The sequence below is a fragment of the Pinus tabuliformis genome, chromosome 6 (genome assembly GCF_031772625.1).
Source record: "Pinus tabuliformis cultivar Carrire ecotype Pingquan chromosome 6, CPIR1, whole genome shotgun sequence".
NCBI classification, from domain to species: domain Eukaryota; kingdom Viridiplantae; phylum Streptophyta; class Pinopsida; order Pinales; family Pinaceae; genus Pinus; species Pinus tabuliformis.
The window spans coordinates 1,428,281,923-1,428,300,385 of NC_142292.1; the positions used below are offsets into that span (position 1 = coordinate 1,428,281,923).

Genomic DNA, 18,463 nt, shown 5'->3' on the forward strand with positions numbered 1-18,463 from the left:
ACAGCTCTGCTTTCAGCTTTCTCTGGCTACTTCTGATAGCTTCTTCCCCTTGTGCTCTCAATCATTCTATTTGGCTATTTTGAGGCATCTTCCCAGCTTTTTGGCTTCCCTGGACGTTTCTCTGTGATTCGTTGTCCCTCTATAGCCTTGTTGCTTCACAATGCATCATTGCCTATAAAAATGCCTGTTGCGACATGGCACAATGATCAAGAGCATTACAGAAGGAATTGGGGCCATTTCATAGGCAAAAACCCAAAAATCTAGAAAATCCCATTACACAGGGAAGGCCCGCAAAATACACTATCGGATGTGATTTTCAGACGCGAAATCCCATTCCAACGCCCATAAATCCCTATCGGGTCTGTCATTAAGCATTATATCGCATCGCATTAATGTTTTGGGTGAGATCCCTAATACGTAGGAAAACCTTCAAAAACTTGACAAAATATATCGTATCAGAGTTCAAAATATTATCACAATTTCCCTAAAATCGCATCGGGTCCACCTTGGGTTGCTTTCACAATTCCCACTGTCAATCTGCTGGATCTCTGATCAATAGTCGATATCCAATTTCAAGCAGCTTAGGAGTAGGGAGGTTACCCACCTGAAAAGGTGGTTTTCCTCTCTCCTCCGTTAGCCATGTATTGACTAGTGTGTGGGCTCAGGTGGAGCCAACCCAATATCGCTTTCCGCCTAAGGCCCGCCTGAAATCGTACCTTATTGAAACTCAAATTTTATATATCGCGCCTTTAATTCCCCTTCGGGTCTAGTTGTATCACTTTGGGGCTTTTTCCTTTGTATTTCGGTTTTCATGCCAAAACGGTCTTATACACAGGAAAGTCCCTTTTTCCGGAACTCAAATATTATGATGTTGGGTTTATAAAACCCATCAGGTCCAGCGATTACATGTGCATGTACTTGTTGAGCCCCAAATTTGCATCTTCACTATACACCTTTCTAGCCTTTTTCCATTTACCTGGACCTCCTAAGCTATCAAATCATTGCATATTAGTTTAAAAAGAGCATATAAAGTGGTTTCCTAACTATGTTTTGTGTCTGTTGTTTGAATTAGATTTTTGGTCATTCAGCTGCGGAATCTTGTCACTTTCCGCAGCCAGTTCAACTTTCCGCAACCTTTCTATTAAAGTCTATGTTACAGGTGTCTTCAGGAAAATCTAGCCACATGGGCAAGTTGCAAATGATGTGGACATGGGCCAAGTCCTATTGGCTCAGTCGAATTCACCAAAGAAGGTTGTGGTCAAAGGTAGTCAAGCGGTGGTCAACGTAAGAGTCCTACGATGACAGAACTCTGTTTTTCACCACATGAAGACTTGTGTGGCCGTTCCTAGATTTCTGGGGACATATCAACACCTATGGACTGCTCCATGAACTGAATCCAACAACCACCCTCCATAGATTTAATCTTCACGGTTGCCATAATGTTAGATTCCTAGACATGGTTGTTCACGTGTCTTTTATTAGCGCAGATTTTAAGAAAGTAGTTATGTCATCCTATGTTATAAATAAAGCGTTATCATACGCATAGTAGCTAGCTTTGGTAATGTAATTTTGACTATTAACGAGCTCATTGTGCCATGACTTTATTTCTGTGTTATGACTGCATTTTAATACATGAGAAGACTCTGTTTATAAGCTCAATTCGTGGTTGATTGCTAATTGCTTGAGGTTGTGCAGAGGGCCCCTGTACACACCGAGGTTTTGTTAATTGTTGTATAGTTTCATGCTTTATTTCTTTACATTCCTTATGCCATAATCATTCACTTGTATATATTTCACTTCTTATGGTATTAACGTTGATTGTTGTCCATAGTTTTTATGCTTTACAATGCTATTAACTGATTAGTGTCTTTGCTTCATATTACAGTAGGCAGCCCGGGCATTTGCACATAGTTTTATAATGACTAATGACATGGAATTATTCTTGTCCTTCTGCTGATTTATTTTTCTTAGTTCTTAGTTCCAGCACTGTTTTATTTATTTCAGTTTTGCTCATTTACTTTTCTACAAGATAGATATTAAATTACTCATGTCATTTTCAGTTACCTCCAAAAGCCATAGCAAGACTAATGGTGAGGGATTGAAGTATGAGTGTGTAGTTTGGTATTATTTTACTTTTCTACAAGATAGATATTGAGTTACTCATGTCATTTTCAGTTACCTCCGAAAGCTATAGCGAGACTAATGGTGAGGGATTGAAGTATGAGTGTGTAGTTTGATACTAGTTTTATTTTTTACAAATTAGATATCAGATTGCTCAAGTTGTTTATGATTACCTCCGAAAGCCAGAGTGAGACGAATGGTGAGAGGTCGGAATATGAGTTAATGTAATTTGATTTTAGTTTACTTTGCTTGCAATGTTTTTGGATTTCTTTGAGTTCAATTTCTTTTATATTTATACAGAAGCAAGGATACTAGGTTTCATGATCAATAGCTCACTGTTTGTTTAATTAGAATAGTGGCATATTTTCATTCTCTTTTAGGAATTAATTTCATCATTGCATGTTTTAAAACCTTTTTGCAAGTTTGATGTTTTGGAAATCATTTTAAAGGATATCATTGCCTTGAACATTTTTATCCATACCTGTCTTTTAGAATTACCATCTCACATTAGGGAATCAATGAAGATAAAACCAAAAACAAACTAAAAATCAAAAATGACAAAAAGTAAGAAATTGGTTATCTTGCATATATAGTGTGCCTCATTTCAGCAGTTTACGGCTCCCAAATTGACAATTAATATAGAAATTTAGGATACTCTAAATTGACCAAATAGTACTATCACCCCTTTTATTGCCACGATACCATGTTGCGATGCGATATATCGTAATCGCTCGTTGCATAGCCCCGAGGTCCATCCCTTGTCTTATGCCATCGCTGATGCCGATCTGCTGATCGGTGATCGCAATGTCACATCGGCCTGGGTCCTTCCCTCACGTTATATGCACCAGCCTGCCTCCAACCCAATATGTCAGGGATTGGCAATCGGGGGTGGCTTCCCCTCTCCGCTTAAGTCTGCTTTTGGCCCTCTCTGATGTGATTTCCCTTTATAAGGGTTTTTTGCCCATTTTAGGGGATTTTGCCTCTTTTTCTAAAGAACAAAGGGCATCTTCTTTCTGCGATAACTTCTGCATCCTGAGTCCATTTTTTCCCATTCAAGTTGCAGTAGATTCAAAAGGAAAAGATATCTGTAATGGGGCTATTTCCAGAAACTTCCTTGGACTTTCATTTTCCTCTGTGAGGAACACTTAGACTCAGGAGTCTATCCAAAATCCATTTTGGATCACAGATAAGGCATGCCAGGGAATATCAGGGCATGTCAAGAAGTGCTAGAGTGTGCTAGTTAGTTATGGGGTGTGCTAACATGTGCCAAATAGTTCCAAGGCATTCCAGGTGATAAGACATGCTAGGATGTGTAAGGTGTGAGAGTATATGAATATGCGTCAAGGAGTTTCAAGGCAACAAAAGGAATAACCAAGATAAAATGCAAGGAAATGAACACATAAGAGGGTTAATAGGTCAGGACTTTATCTTTTTCAAAAGGGGAATGCTAGGCACACTAATAATATGTTCCAATACATGCCAAGTGCCAATGTGTGCCAAGTGCTAATGTATGTCAATTCAATATTATCCCAAGGTGTTCCAGGGCATGCTAGGGACTACAGGGCATGCCAACACATGCTAGGGGAGTGTTATTCTATGCTAGGGAATGCCAACATGTGCTTGGGCATCCTACTCATGGCAATATGTTCTAGGTACAAATATGTTCCATGTACAAAGATGTTCCAAGACATATGAGGTGCCAAGGAATGTTAGTATGTTCCAAAGTAGGTTAAGGTGTGCCATGAGTGTTGAAGAGTGCTAGGTCTCTCTCATTAATAGAATTGACAGAGCTTGATTATGTATTAAATAATATATTTCCTACACACACTAGTGGAACTTTATCTAAATGGAATTTGCAAGATAATAAACCAAATAGAGATGAATCATGTGTTCACTAATAGGAAAACTATATTCTTATGACTTGAGGGATACACACTAATTACTTCTTAACAAATTGACTAACTCTAACCACTATGGCCTTGGACACATAATGAAAAGGACTCTAGAACAATGGTCTTAAATCATTATCTTTTGACAAAAAATATAGTAACATGTACATAGCGTCATCAAAAACTCATTGGAATGATCAATGATGATGAACATTTTTTGACCATCACCAAAAGTAACAAAAAAGAGCACTGGTGAGGGTCAATAAAATATCATCACTAGAAGTGTCACCAAATAGAAAATTAGTGATGGGACTTTAATGACCCTCACCAAAAGTGTCACCAAAGAGAGAATTAGTGATGGCCCTTTAACGACCCTCACCAAAAGTGTCATTGAAAATGGCTTTGGTGACAAACCTTAAGGGACCATCACTATATACACTTACAACAACGTTTTTTTAAGGACCGTCACCATATGCAACATTGGTGATGGACCTTAAAGGTCTGTCACAAGCATGACCCTCATCAATGACCTTTTTTCTTGTAGTGACATTGGAATTACTAAGATATTTTATGCCAAATAATATGATAAGGGAAAAAATTTTAGTTCCCAAGTGGATGACAGAGTTATTTCTCATACTTGACCATATGTTGCAATGAAAACTTAAAATTACTATAAATGTGCAAAACAATGGTGCTATAGGAGGAACTTCACTTGTCTCTGATTTTGAAGATACTATTTTAGCTAGTGCAAGTGTTGTAGATAATAGTAAAAAGTACTCCTTTGATGACAACATTAAAGGCAATAATCCATTCATGAATATTTTGGGAATTCCTTTGGGATACATGGCAATAGATGAACAACATAGAGTAATGATTATATTTCACAAATATTTGCAACTACACCTTCCAACAATTATAATTTAGGTCGTTCTTTAGTTGTGTATGTCTTACAAAGTCACATTCGATGGCAATGCAATTTCTTGAGAGAGGTGGTTTGTCTTCCCTTTTGAGCCTTCCTAGAAGTTGTTTTTTCCTAGGTTTTAATCATGTGTGTTATACAAGAAAATGACTTCCTCATCAACTTAGAGGACAAAGACATGATGACTAAAGGATTGACCAAGTTCATAGGCATAATTATCCAGCTAACGATGTCTAGACACTATCAACCTGCTTTATAAAGCTTCTCAGCAGCCTAAGGGTAACTCTACTTGCTACCTTGGGAACATCGTTAGTGACGCTACATCAGTTTTTATGGGTCAAAGGAGCGAATTGATTGAGAAAATATCCCTAGATTCTCTCCTATGCCAACTCATAAAAGCAGGGAAACATCAGAACCTGACTTGTTTAGGGGAATTACTAATTCCTAGTGGAGTATGCAAATGGGAAAGAGCACTAAAGCATGGAAACATCACTGCTTTTTCCTAATGGAACTCATGAAGGACTTGGCAACCCTAACCCTACATGCTATATATGCAAGGCTTGGGCCATTGTGAAAGGGGTCAAAACATTTGAAAGGATTGCCTATGTGACTGTCAAGTAGAGTCTAAGATTAAGGCATCAGAAGAGGTTAAGAAGGGAGAGAGAGAGGACATGGGGGGGTAAGGGAAGGCTGATGCAACTAATGGTTATAATCACTCTTTCTACATCAATATAGAACTGTAGTTGTGTTTTCCACTCCGTGATGTTGGTAATATAACTTGCTTATACACTGATCTAATATACTCTAGCATGAGTGGATTAATTATATCCAACTAGACATCTTTTATATGTTCATGCATTTGTTTATCAATGTTTTATGCTGTGATATTACGCTTGTCTTTGCTATGTGTATGTTTTTATCTGGAGCTGGCTCAGGAGTCTTCCACCTAGCTACATTGCGCTCTCTAGCAACACCACACTAATATTCGAGGTAATAATTCCTTCTCGCTTTAATACTCATTTGTTAAACATAGATATGCATGTACCTTTGTGATAGATGCAGCTAATCTGACTATCTTCTGAGGATCCCAGGAAGATCCTTGAGGGTTTTCTACATCACCAAACACCTGTGCATTAATCCCTATAACATAATTGGTGACTCTACTGGGGATTGCACTTAGTTCCCGGTCTTTCCCAAAAAGTTCCTAGATCTCTCTTTCTTACAGGCCTTTCTGTACTTCTTCATTCCCTTTCAGACCACTCAAGACCATAAAACACCCTTCTCTCAGTGTGCAGCCCTAGATCTGATCTCCAGCCTTTTTGTTTTTAGTGTTTTCCCTCACTAATACAGGTTACCAGTGAAAATAGTACTTTATAAAACACTGTGCCCTAAAAAATAAAGCGTTAGTGCTGAAACTAACTCTATGTAGCCTCTAGTATAGAGCGTTAGTCAACCACTTCTTGATAAACAACTTACCCGGTGAACTCATGGGTTGGGAAATTTTCTTGTAGACTAATTAGGCATCTACAGTTGCACTTGTTTGACTGATCTGTGTCCTGGAATTTTTTTTTTTAAGAAAATAACTTTACTTCTTAAAGTTTTTGTTTTCATTAAAGAAAAAAATACAATTTTTTTTTATTGTTTTCTGCTTAGCTAGTTAAGTTTTGCATTATTTGGTTTCAATAGTTGTTAGTGAGAATTGAAGTTATGTCGGTTATGCTAGTTTTGTATTGAATAGGATGCATGGAATAAATATTGATATATGAATGACTCTCCCTTTGTAGAAGCATCTTATTCATCGAAAGTGAAAATTTACAACCATTGTTTTTGCATGATTTGAGTCAGAGTCCCATATAATTTCATATGTCAACACCCCTACCTAAGACTCTAACGAAGTACATTTAAAATCTACCTAATGAAATCAATCAACAACTATTTTTAGAGTAAACACACTAGTTTAGGCTAGGATATTGGGATAGGCAGTGTGAGTTAATTGCCCAAGATCATACACCGAAACTAGTGTCATTAAAGAGAGAAATCCTTCTGCACTCATACCATTTGGGACCACTCTAGTAAAAGTGGAGCTAAATATGAGAGAACATTGGAATTTAAGTAAATATAGCTTGCCTTTTTTTACATCTCCTTTGGGTATTCTAGGTATCGAGGATCCCTTCGGGGATATCAGAGCTAAGTTGAGGACTCAGGTATCCTGCCCACAGAGCGTACTGTTTGCGACTATGTTCCCCAATGGAAATGAGATTTTGGGTGTTAATCAAAATCCCATTTCCTTAAAAAGTTGATCTTGAGGCCTGTGGGTTATAGCCCAAAAAGCCTATCGGAAGCGTTCATTCATCTATTTAAACCGTGGACTTACATTGGACTGGCCCCATATAACTTTATCGGGCTTTTATACCATATCTATTGGGACTTTTATTTCCATTGGAAGCATACATATGGGCATTAAGCCTTAAACCCCTTTCAACCATTAACTATTGGAATATGGGAAAGTTATAGAAATCCCGCTTCGAACCTTTATACTAGACTCTAAAATATATATACCCGATTCTATACATAGTTGGGTCTGCCATACAATTGCCACTATAAGAGTTGTTCCTTTAGGCCCCTGATACACCCAATCTTTGATAACTCCTCTTGGCCCGATCGCCGATCTCCAATTTATCAGCGATCACTATATCGGTGTCCCGATACTCTATCCATCGATACTCCTATCCTATGATAAGCGACCAATCCTTCGTCGTTCAATCATATGTGATCCAATGGTCTACATTTTGTCGCACTATCGCACTTAGCATTCCGCCATTCCGCTTTCATGGGTCTTTTCACTGGCCGATCTGCTATCAATCATCTAGACCTGATAAGCTATAGGCCATACTTTATAAGGGTTCAAGTCCAGATTCTTTAATCTGACTATGTTTTTATTCGTTTTTAGTGTGATTTGAATTCAACGTTAAAGCCAAAATTCTACCATACACCATTCACAAACGACATGTATATATATATAACAATAATCTATTGGATTGCCATCGATCCTATCGTAGTCGATGGTCAATCAAACCACTCAAAATTGGCATTTAAACCCTCACACAAACATATGAAATAGAATTGAAAGGAGACATATTACACAAACATGTTGGAACCACAAAACACATATATATTATAATATACACAGCAAGATTACAACTAAGGCATTTCAGCCTTAGAACAGAGTCTCCTCTCGACTACATTGGATCTATCTCACTCTCTCCATCTACTTTAACACATAGGTCCATATATATATAATAGAAGTATTGGATCGGATCACTATGAAGGATTCAATCACATTCCCTCCTTGATTTGCTCCAACAAAAGCCCTAAAGCTTCATAATGCATGCATATGTGACAGAATACATATTGATAAGTCTCCTCAAGACTTTTATCCATCTTCTCCCATCTTTAAATCTATTTTAAAACATATTTTCCTTGTTTTTCTCCCCTGGTCCACGTCTACTTTCTATTTTTGCTTCGGATTCCTCCCTTCATCTAAGGGTGCTAGATGCTCCTGCATCAGACTCCTGAGGCACAAAAATTTATGACATCTTGGTCATATGCTTCTCCTTGTCCTTAGTAATACTACCCACCGTTTCAATTCTTCAGTGGAACTACCTTCATGGTCTTCTATGAGCTGCAACCAAACCTTTATAGTAATAGTCTTCCTCTGTTACATGATACCTCGCCAAGCCCTCCTCACTCGGTCTTTTGGCATCCTTCAAGTTCTCCCCTCTGGAACCATATGAGCACTCCATGCTCTAGGTTTACTGCAATCTTCTCACCTTCCACTGCCACTATCTACTTAATAGTAAGACCATAAACTCCCCAGCTTTATCAATTGTACCTCTTTCTTCTTCTTCTTTCTCTCTAGAATCCTTTAATATTCCTTTGCATGCAGAATCTTCTTCTGCTCTGATACCAAATGATGGAAATGAGATTTTGGGGGTTAATCAAAATCTCATTTCCTTAAAAAGTCAATCTTGAGGCCTGTGGGTTATAGCCCACAAAGCCTATTGGAAGTGTTCATTGATTTATTTAGGCCTTCAGCCTTTAAACTGTGGACTTACATTGGACCGGCTTGATATAACTTTATCGGGCTTTTATACCATATCTATCAGGGCTTTTATTTCCATTGGAAGAACACATATGGGCGTTAAGCCTTAAACCCTTCTCATAGAAATCCCGCTCCAAACCTTTATATTGGACTTTAAAATATATATACCCGATTCTATACATCGTCGGGTCCACCATGCAATTGCCACTATAAGCGTTGTTACTTTAGGCCCTCGATACACCTGATCTCTGATAACTCCACTTGATGCGATCGCCAATCTTCAATTTATCAGCGAATGCTATATCGGTGTCCTGATACTCTGTCCATCAATACTTCTATCCTGCGATAAGCAATCAATCCTCCACCATTCGATCATCTCCAATCCAATGGTCTACATTATGTCACACTATCGCACTAGGTGTTCCGCCATTCCATTTTCATGGGTCTTTTGACTGGTCGATCTGCGATCAATCTTCAGGACCTGATAAGATATAGGCCATACTTTATAAGGGTTCAAGTCCAGATTCTCGAAACCGACTGTGTTTGCATTCATTTTTAGTGTGATTGGAATTCAGCGTTAAAGCCACAATTCTACCATACACCATTCACACGTGACATGTATATATATAACAATAATCTATTAGATTTCCATCGATCCTATCGTGGTCGATGGTCGATCAAACCACTCAAAATTGGGATTTAAACCCTCGCACAGACATATGAAATAGAATTGAAAGGAGACATATTACACAGACATGCTGGAACCACGAAACACATATATATTATAATATACACAATAGGATTACAACTAAGACATTTCAGCCTTAGAACAGAGTCTCCTCTTGACTACATTGGATCTATCTCACTCTCTCCATCTACTTGAACATGTAGGTTCATATATATAATAGAAGTGTTGAATCAGATCACTATGAAGGATCCGATCACATCCCCTCCTTGATTTGCTCCAACAAAAGTCCTAAAGCTTAATAATGCATGCATATGTGGCAAAATACGTATTGATAAGCCTCCTTGAGACTTTTATCCATCTTTTCCCATCTTTAAATCTGTTTTAAAACAAATTTTCCTTATTTTTCTCCCCTGGTCCATGTCTACTTTCTTTTTCCGCTTTGGATTCCTCCCTTCGTCTAAGGGTGTTGGATGCTCCTGCATCATCACCCCCGTTAGTGTCTGTGATTTGAGGTATCCTTAGTGGCCATACTTTTAGGGACCAACACAAGGTGACTAGGGTGGACTACCCTAATACCTAACACAAACGAACCTACTCTATCTTCGATTTTTGGGAGGGTGCTCTTCTTCATGGGAGTACTTGGCCCCTTAATATGAGGTTTAGGCAAAGCTCAAGAGTAATCATAACTGTACATTTTGCCAACTCTCTATGTTATTCATTGTGACATTGGGTTTCATCTCTAGTGATCGGTGCTTATTAGATAGGGTCATTTCCCTCTGCTTGTTGACTGAATTCCTTAGTGTATTTTTTATTTTTTAGGTGCCAGATTGTTATCACTGAGACTTTAATAAACATCACTGTAAAATTTAATGATAAAAATTATCATCCACCATGGCTACATTCAGCCCTCGTCATCAATCTAGATGGTTGTTAGGACTTCCCCCACTCACTGTGGAGGATCCATCGAGCCCTAGTGAACTAGATTCCCCGTGTTCAAGAAATCAGTCTCCGAGATCTCACACAGAATTAGTTTGGACATCCCATGATTCAATATTATCGGAGGATTTCTTTACTAAAGGATTTCTTCCTCCATATAATCCTTCGATCACGAATTCATTGGGCCCACTCTTGGTTCACGTTGCATCTGTACCTCCTTTGTCTTCAATTGGAACATTTCCAACCATCACGTCGATGACTAACATGTTGTGGGATTTTTTGGACACTTTTGGTCCACCACCACTTCCCTAGTGGACAGTCAGTACCACACCTCTGATGGAAAACTCCACTATCCCATTTGTCCAAGGTTCAAACCCTACTGTGACACCCTCCATGAGTGGAACCCAGTACATTCCAAGTTCCCCCCTTTCGTGTCAACCCCTGGACTTTTGACAAGTGCTACATATAGTGCTCCTTATAACACTCAATATAGCATAGTTAGCACAGTCCCTTTGACCAATAATATGGTTGGCATCCATTATATAGTTCTAACCCACAGATTCATGTATTTGGGGGGCACCATTCGTAATATGCATATACCAACCAGGAGCATAATAGTTCCCCCTCTGTTTTCAGGTATGCATAGTCAATCATTGATTGAAATAAACCTTCCTTATGTTAGTCAAAGACATATGGTTAGTTATGTGGCTACTGGGAACCCTCAACAATCTCCCAATCAATCTATGGGGGCACCCTACTCATAACCTCAAATGAGTCAAGCGGTAACTACTTATCCTCGGGGCACTTCTATCCCCTAGCCTAACAATCCATATGGAAACCCACAATACAATACCATACCCCAAGGCACTTACTATACCATGCAACCTATGTATAATATTGGGAACAACATGATGGGAGGACCGCAAGGATCCTCAAGTCATATGTCATTGCCTTGGTCTAATTCGGGGGCATCAAACACTTTGGCTTTCTTGGCAATGCTTGATATCCCCAACTTGTACAAACTTACAAATGACCCCATCTATCATAACTTACTTTGGCCACCAATCCTATATAAAATACCAACAAACATCCAGAAGTTCTAAGGGAAACAAGGGGAGCATCCGGGTACACACATCACCACCTATCATCTATGGTTTTTTTCTAACTCCATGGTGGATGATAGCATCTGGCTATGTCTCTTTCATCTCACCCTTACTGGCAATGTAGCCAAGTGGTACATTGAGTTACCACATGTGTCAGTCAATACTTTTGGCACTGATACACAGTAATTTGTCACTGCCTTCATACCAGTCTTCCTACTGTGTCATGAGTCCAAATCATTCATGCTCATGCTCTCTGATGTTGCCAAATGACCCACTCTGCCAAAGTTTCTGCATCATCGTGACAGTTGTAAAAATAAACGCGCTGATGAGCACACCAAAACAGACCGAACGCGCTGCCATCGCGGAAGTACACGTGATTCCCGCAATGGTCGGATTTCATGAGACAGCACGACTGTTGCTTATATTTGCTCGCGATGACATGACCTTCTCCGTTATGTAGTAGCGATGTCAGCGCTCCAGCACAGTTATGTACCCACGATGATCCAGTCTGGGCGAGTTTGTTCTAACAGCCAGCCTTCCAGATGACTCCAGACTTGGTTGTTGGCCTTGTATATGTCGCCCTCCCTTCTCTGGCATGTCTGTTTTCGTCATTTGAGCCACCTTCCTTGGAGATAAGCTCATCTTCCCACCATTCATGGATACTCCTTCTCCTATTTAAGCCTCCACCATTGCTATGAGCTGCTAGTTTGGAATTCATAGTGTTTGGAGTGTTGCTGATAGTGTTGTGAGCTTGATAGGTAGCTGGTGTGACAAGTGTGGGATTGTTAGAGAGCTTAAGGAAGGTTGTGAAGTGTTTTGATCTTGTATAAACTTGTGAGTGAGAGAGTTTTGTCTTGAGAGATCTACCTTCAAGGGTGAATTCTTGAGGAACTTGCTGGCTGGACCCTCTTGAGAAGGATTTGACGTTAGAACTATGGTTGTATTCTTATTTGTTTATCAATAATAGAAGACTATCATTATGGTTCCACTCTTATTGTCTTTATAATGGTGATTGAGTTATATCCTTTCTAACTGATATATAGTTGCATCTATTGGATTTTATGCTTGTGTTTGTATCGTTCTTTGCATGTGCAGGCGTCTTTTCACGAGGATCGTGGGGATTGTGACTAGCCAGAGCAAAGGAATGGGAGCGTCGACTCTTCTACAAGTACTAGCGTTGGAATCCAGGTAGGCCCTCATCATCGGTCTTTAATTTGCAATTAGGAACCTACGTGTTAGCGTTGTTTGATTGTTGCTAGACCCTATTTGGACTAGTAGGTATCGCCTCTGTCCACAGAGGGGATTTACCTCCACAACAATTTGGCGACTCTACTGGGGAGTTTACCTTTTTGTTTGATTTGTAAACTTTAGACGGAGCCTGAAGCATGGCCAGATAGCCTTCGAAACGCTATTGCTCTGCATTAGCGAAGTAGATCAACGCCACTTTAGTCAATCTCCGGTTTGGTTTACGAACTGAACAGCTTGGAGTTGGCCTTTGTCCCTTTTTGTTCATTCTTTCCTTGAGCTTGTTTTTGATCTCTTTTCAAAATTTGGGGATTAGTTCTCTGTTTCTTGGTTTCCTGGTTTGGTCTGGGAAATGCCTTGTTTGTTTAAAGATTGATTGTCTTGGTTTGGGAGTTTTTGGCTTGATTGTGGCTATTTTTGAACATCATCGTGGTTTATAATTAAACAGTCACATTGTCATCACGCAGCCCTTTCTGTGACCTCCTGTTCATCGCGTTAATACACCTAACAGTCTCGACGGTTCTGTAAATCGGACCATCGCGGGTAAGGTGTGTACTTCCACGCTGACATCGCATTTTTGCTACGCGTAGTTCTTTATCAGTGCATTGTTGTTGTGTATCACCCGCGCTAATTCCTGTAGAATTGAATTTCTTCAATTCTGCCTCCTGAACCTGTTGGTCTTGCTATCCCCTGCTGTTCTCACTTGGTTTATGACTTGTTTTTCACTATCTGGAAGTTCAAGCACTCTCTTGCGAGTTTTGTTGAGCGAATCTTGCCTTTTTGCTTTGTGACCTAGTTTTATTATTCCAAGTTTGTTGGATCAGCTTTGCTTGGTTACTCATTTGCAAAGGTTCGTTTACTGCTTGCTATTGGTTTGATTGAGCCTTCTTCTTTGCTCGCTTTTGGTTGGTTGTTTAAGTGATCATTGTTGAACCAATTTTGGCATTGTTTCGATTTCTTTTCACTACCCGAACACAGATCACAGTTTTTTGGGGTCAACTGGTTTTCCACATTTGTTTGTTATCATTTCTCAAAGTTTGTTTAATGCACTTTGCCATCAACAAAAAGAAAAATCTCTTTTTCTTTGTATTAGTTAATGAGAACTAGAAGATTTTCATTTTGATTAGTGATTAGTGATCTCAAAGAAAAGTTTGTTAATTTCCATTAGCTACATTAGAGAAGTTATTTGTTGTTTTGTGATCATTTTGTTTGCGTGAAAGCCCTCAAACCCTCTCGTAACTAGCATTCATCGAATGAAATGACATATTTTGGCATATAGTTTGCATTTAGGGAATATTAAGAGATTACATACAGTAAGGCCTGAAAACCGAAACATAATACAAGATCAACCTTAAAATGAATTGAATGAACCTAAAAACGCATCAGAACATAATGCACACTTTTTAGAGGTCTAGGCTAGAGATGTGCTCTGGCGTCGTTAAGCCTAGTCACTTTTGTTTCACTTAAGGTTGGGTGATTCCTCCTTCCATGACACAATAGTGGTCTAGCACGGATTTGAGCTCCCACATACCATTGAGTATATGGGGAGACCCCACTAGGTTATCATCCTTTATCCATAGGAAGCCGTGTCTACCGCCTTACAAGCCGTAACGCACCGAACATAGCATTCGAGAAGATTGACTGCCGTACGAAAAGTCCTTGGTTTTCATATGACTGCCAAGGTGTATATGCAGTTTTACGGATTTGTTTGGTAAACCTTTTTTCCTAGCTCTCCAGAGTAGTCACTTTCGTTCCTTTTCAGACTCTCTAAAAGAAAAGGTCCATCTGAGCACTTGTCACTTCAGGCTCATTAAACACTCGAAGGCGACTAGAGTCATCTTTTTGTCCTTTTCTCGACTCTTAAAAAATGAAAAGGTCAAGTTATGTCCTTGCATCTTAAAATTTATTCGGCCGCGATTAACATTTACCCGGTTAGATCTTGTTTGTGTTAGTTTGAGTAGGGTCCTTTCTCGTTAGTTTCCCTAGGATTTTTTGAAGTTTGTCATCCTGGCAGAATCATCGATCCCGTCTCCCATTCCAAGTGATCAAGGGTCTCCTTCTTCTGTTGCTCCTGAGGTACCGGTTGTGAGTGATACTCTCCTTGTTATCCTGAGTATCCAACCGTTTAACTCTCGCGCCCCAGACGACAAGGCTTACGAATTTCACTGGAACCCCATTTGAGAGCCTTACGAAGACGATATTCCTTTTACCCCTCTTGGTGTTTTGACCCGAATGTCTTCCTCTGACATGGATGACACATCTCCTAGAGCGAGTGAGACACCTATTTTGTCAAGTATCGAAACTCCTATCCCGGCTACGTCCCCGGTACCCTCACGCTATAAGTATTTGAGGGATAATATGGGTACTAGGAATCCCTCTTCAGGTGCCATGTGGGATCACCACATCACTCCCACTACGGGATCTTTTACTCCACAAGTTCACAATACACCCATCACTTCAGTTCCAACTGTTCCAACTGTTTGTGTAGCGTATTCAACACCAGTTGTTAGTGCCGTTATGGCATCTTCAGTTGTGACTATTGTTGCAGGTCCCTCTCACGGCCTAGTAAGTAGTAGCTAGCCGTCACATATAACCAGAGTTGTTCATCCTGCACAAAGTGCCCCACCCTCTTCTGGTCCCACTCCAGCAGGAGGGCCATATGATCGCTATTTGCAAGCTGTCCAGGATCCGAGCTCGCAAGGTCTGTTCTACTACTATGATTCCACAGGTCAGTACCTTTATCTTTCCAGTCCCTTGCCATCTCAGCCTATTGTTGAGGTCTCGTTACCATTATTTGTTGCTTGGGGCACCACCACTTATCATGGTGACCAAGCAATGCCTGCACAGCCTTAGGGACCGCCTAACCAAGGCTAGTCGTCTTACGTGCAAACCCCCCAAGGGCAGCAGTATTACGGCCAGTCTCACCCAGGGCAACCTGGGGGCCCACAAGGACAACCCTTTCAGGGACAACCTTCAGCCTCTGGTGGTCCGTCTTTCACTTATTTTGCTCAACCTTCTGGTAATCCGGGGCAACCTGGTGTTCAGCAAGGTTACCCATCTGGGCAATGAGGACAACCTTATATGCAACAAGGACAACCTAGAATCCAGCAAGGCTACCCTTCTAGGCAGGGTGGTCAGCCTTACGTGCAGTAAGGCCAACCCACTGCCCAGCCTAGTCATCCTTTTGGACAAGTTGGTCGACCTCAGGGTCAACTAGCCATCTAGCCCACTCAGCCATTTGTTCCGCAAGGACAACCTTTGGTTGTACAAGGACAACCTAACACCCAGCAAGCTCATCCTTCTAGGAAAATGGGTCCATCCCAAACTCAACCAGGACAACCTTCCGGCCAGGTGGCCCAAGCTCCAACTTTTTAAGGACATCCTTCTGGGCCCCAGACTCAAACTGGTCTTCAGATGCAAGGTGGGTTTCAATCCCAACCTTCTTACCAAGCGCAGCCTGGTCACCAGGCTCAGTATGGAGCTCAGCAACTGTATGGTTACCAGCAACCCCAGGGGCAAGCTCAGTTGGCTCTGTACCAAAATTATCAACAAATGTAGGTCACTCCTTATCAGAATTACCAGCAACAGTATGTTGCTCCTGCAGGTCATGTTGGTAATCCATGGGGTGTTGGGGGGCAGATCCAGAGTCAACCATCCAGTTATGGACAGAACCCCTATGGACAGAATCCTTACAGACAGAACCCTTATGGGCCAGGCCCGTCCTGACAAAGTCCATGGGGGCAACCACCACCTGGTTGGAACTCTGGTATTACCTCTTATCCACGGCCACAGATGTCCTTCAATCCTCAGTTACCTTTCTTAGCAACATTGGAACTTCCAGCTGTGTCCAAATTGACTAATGATCCTATTCTTCATAATCCATACTAGCCACCAGTTCCAACCAAGATACCTGATGATTGTCCCAAATTCGATGGCAAAGCTGGAGAGGACCCTCAAGCCCACGTCATAACTTACCACCTTTGGTGTTCGTCAAATTCGTGGCTTGATGATTCCATCCGGCTTCACCTTTTCCAAAGGAATCTCACCGACTCGGCTGCTAAGTGGTACATTGAGTTGAATCGCAGATCCTTTCAAGATTTCAACTCGTTGGCAATGGCATTTCTAACTCACTTTCAGTTGCCCATTCGGTATGAGACAGGAATGCATCTCCTCATGTCTCTTAAACAGGACATGGCCACGCATATATCCGATCATATACATGAATGGAGACGGCGTCGTCGTTTGATCAAGTTCTGGATTCCTGATCAGCTCCTGACCGATTGGTTTACAACCTCGTCTATCCCTGCAATGATGCGAGACATTGCTATGGGAGCTTGTGTAACTGAAGAGCAAGCTATCGCGTGTGCTCAGTACCTTGACTTAGTTTATTCTCAGTCAGGTACCTTATATGATTATTTTCCTGATGCCCCGAGACCTGGAACGTCCAAAGCTCCACCAAAGCCATCTGTTGACGGTGTTATTGGCTCTGTAAATTCTTCTTCGAAGAAATCATCCGCGAACCCTGGGAAGCAAAAATCAAATGCTTCAAATGAAAACACTTCTCAGGGTGTATCTAATTCTAGAAATACTTCCGAGGTTAACGCCATCCAGTCCACCACGACGGATAAATCCTCGAAAGGAAAGAAGAAGGGGAAAGCGAAGAATAAATCTGAACAGCCTAGATAGGACTCCCCTAAACCTCCACCCGAGAAAGGAGCCAAATGTAAACCCAAGTATCCTTGTCTTATCTGTGATGAGGATCACTATACTAAAGACTACCCCAGGTGGTCTGAAGTTAGTCGATTGTTAAAAGGTGCTCCCGGGACTCCTGCTGTGCTCAAAGAGCCTTTCCCCTCACAACAAACTCAAATGGTGGCTGATCCATCGCAACCCTCTTCTTCATTTGGCTCTCAAGTATTTATGGCTGGGACGATCCCTGTCCACATCAGTACTCGAGCAGAAGAATATCCATCGCATGCCGGGAAAGAGCCTAAGGCCCCCCCCCAGCGCTCCTCTGTCCAATTCTGGTCCACTCCATATCGAGAGACCTAGCACTAAGACGCCCATCCGACCCCCTCCAAAAGGTGTACTTCGGAAGTCTTCTTACAACCCTAATGCTCATGCTACCCAGCACTACAGCATTGTTGAAGACTTAGCTCAGGCTCCATCTGCTATGTCTGCCTTAGAAGTGCTCCAGAGCTTCCCCTCCCAGAGGAAGTCCTTGCTATCGGTCATCAGTGGCATAGACCCGGCTGACTCGGATCTGATTACTTTTGACCTCGAAGGCCATAGCTGAGACTGCCTCACCAAATCGCTTTCCTCATACAGGGCATTATCAACACTAAAACGATTCATCATACAGTCATTGATGAAGGTGCTTCAACTTGCATCATGTCTGTTGCCTGTTGGAAAGCTATTGGTTCTCTGATGCTGAGCCAGTCTCCTACAACATTGTAAGCC

General features: G+C 41.0%; 1 pseudogene; it reads left to right on the forward strand.

The window, feature by feature from the left end:
* LOC149264000 (E3 ubiquitin-protein ligase UPL1-like) overlaps positions 1-18,463 on the forward strand; it is a 165,527-nt pseudogene that overhangs the window by 34,428 nt on the left and 112,636 nt on the right.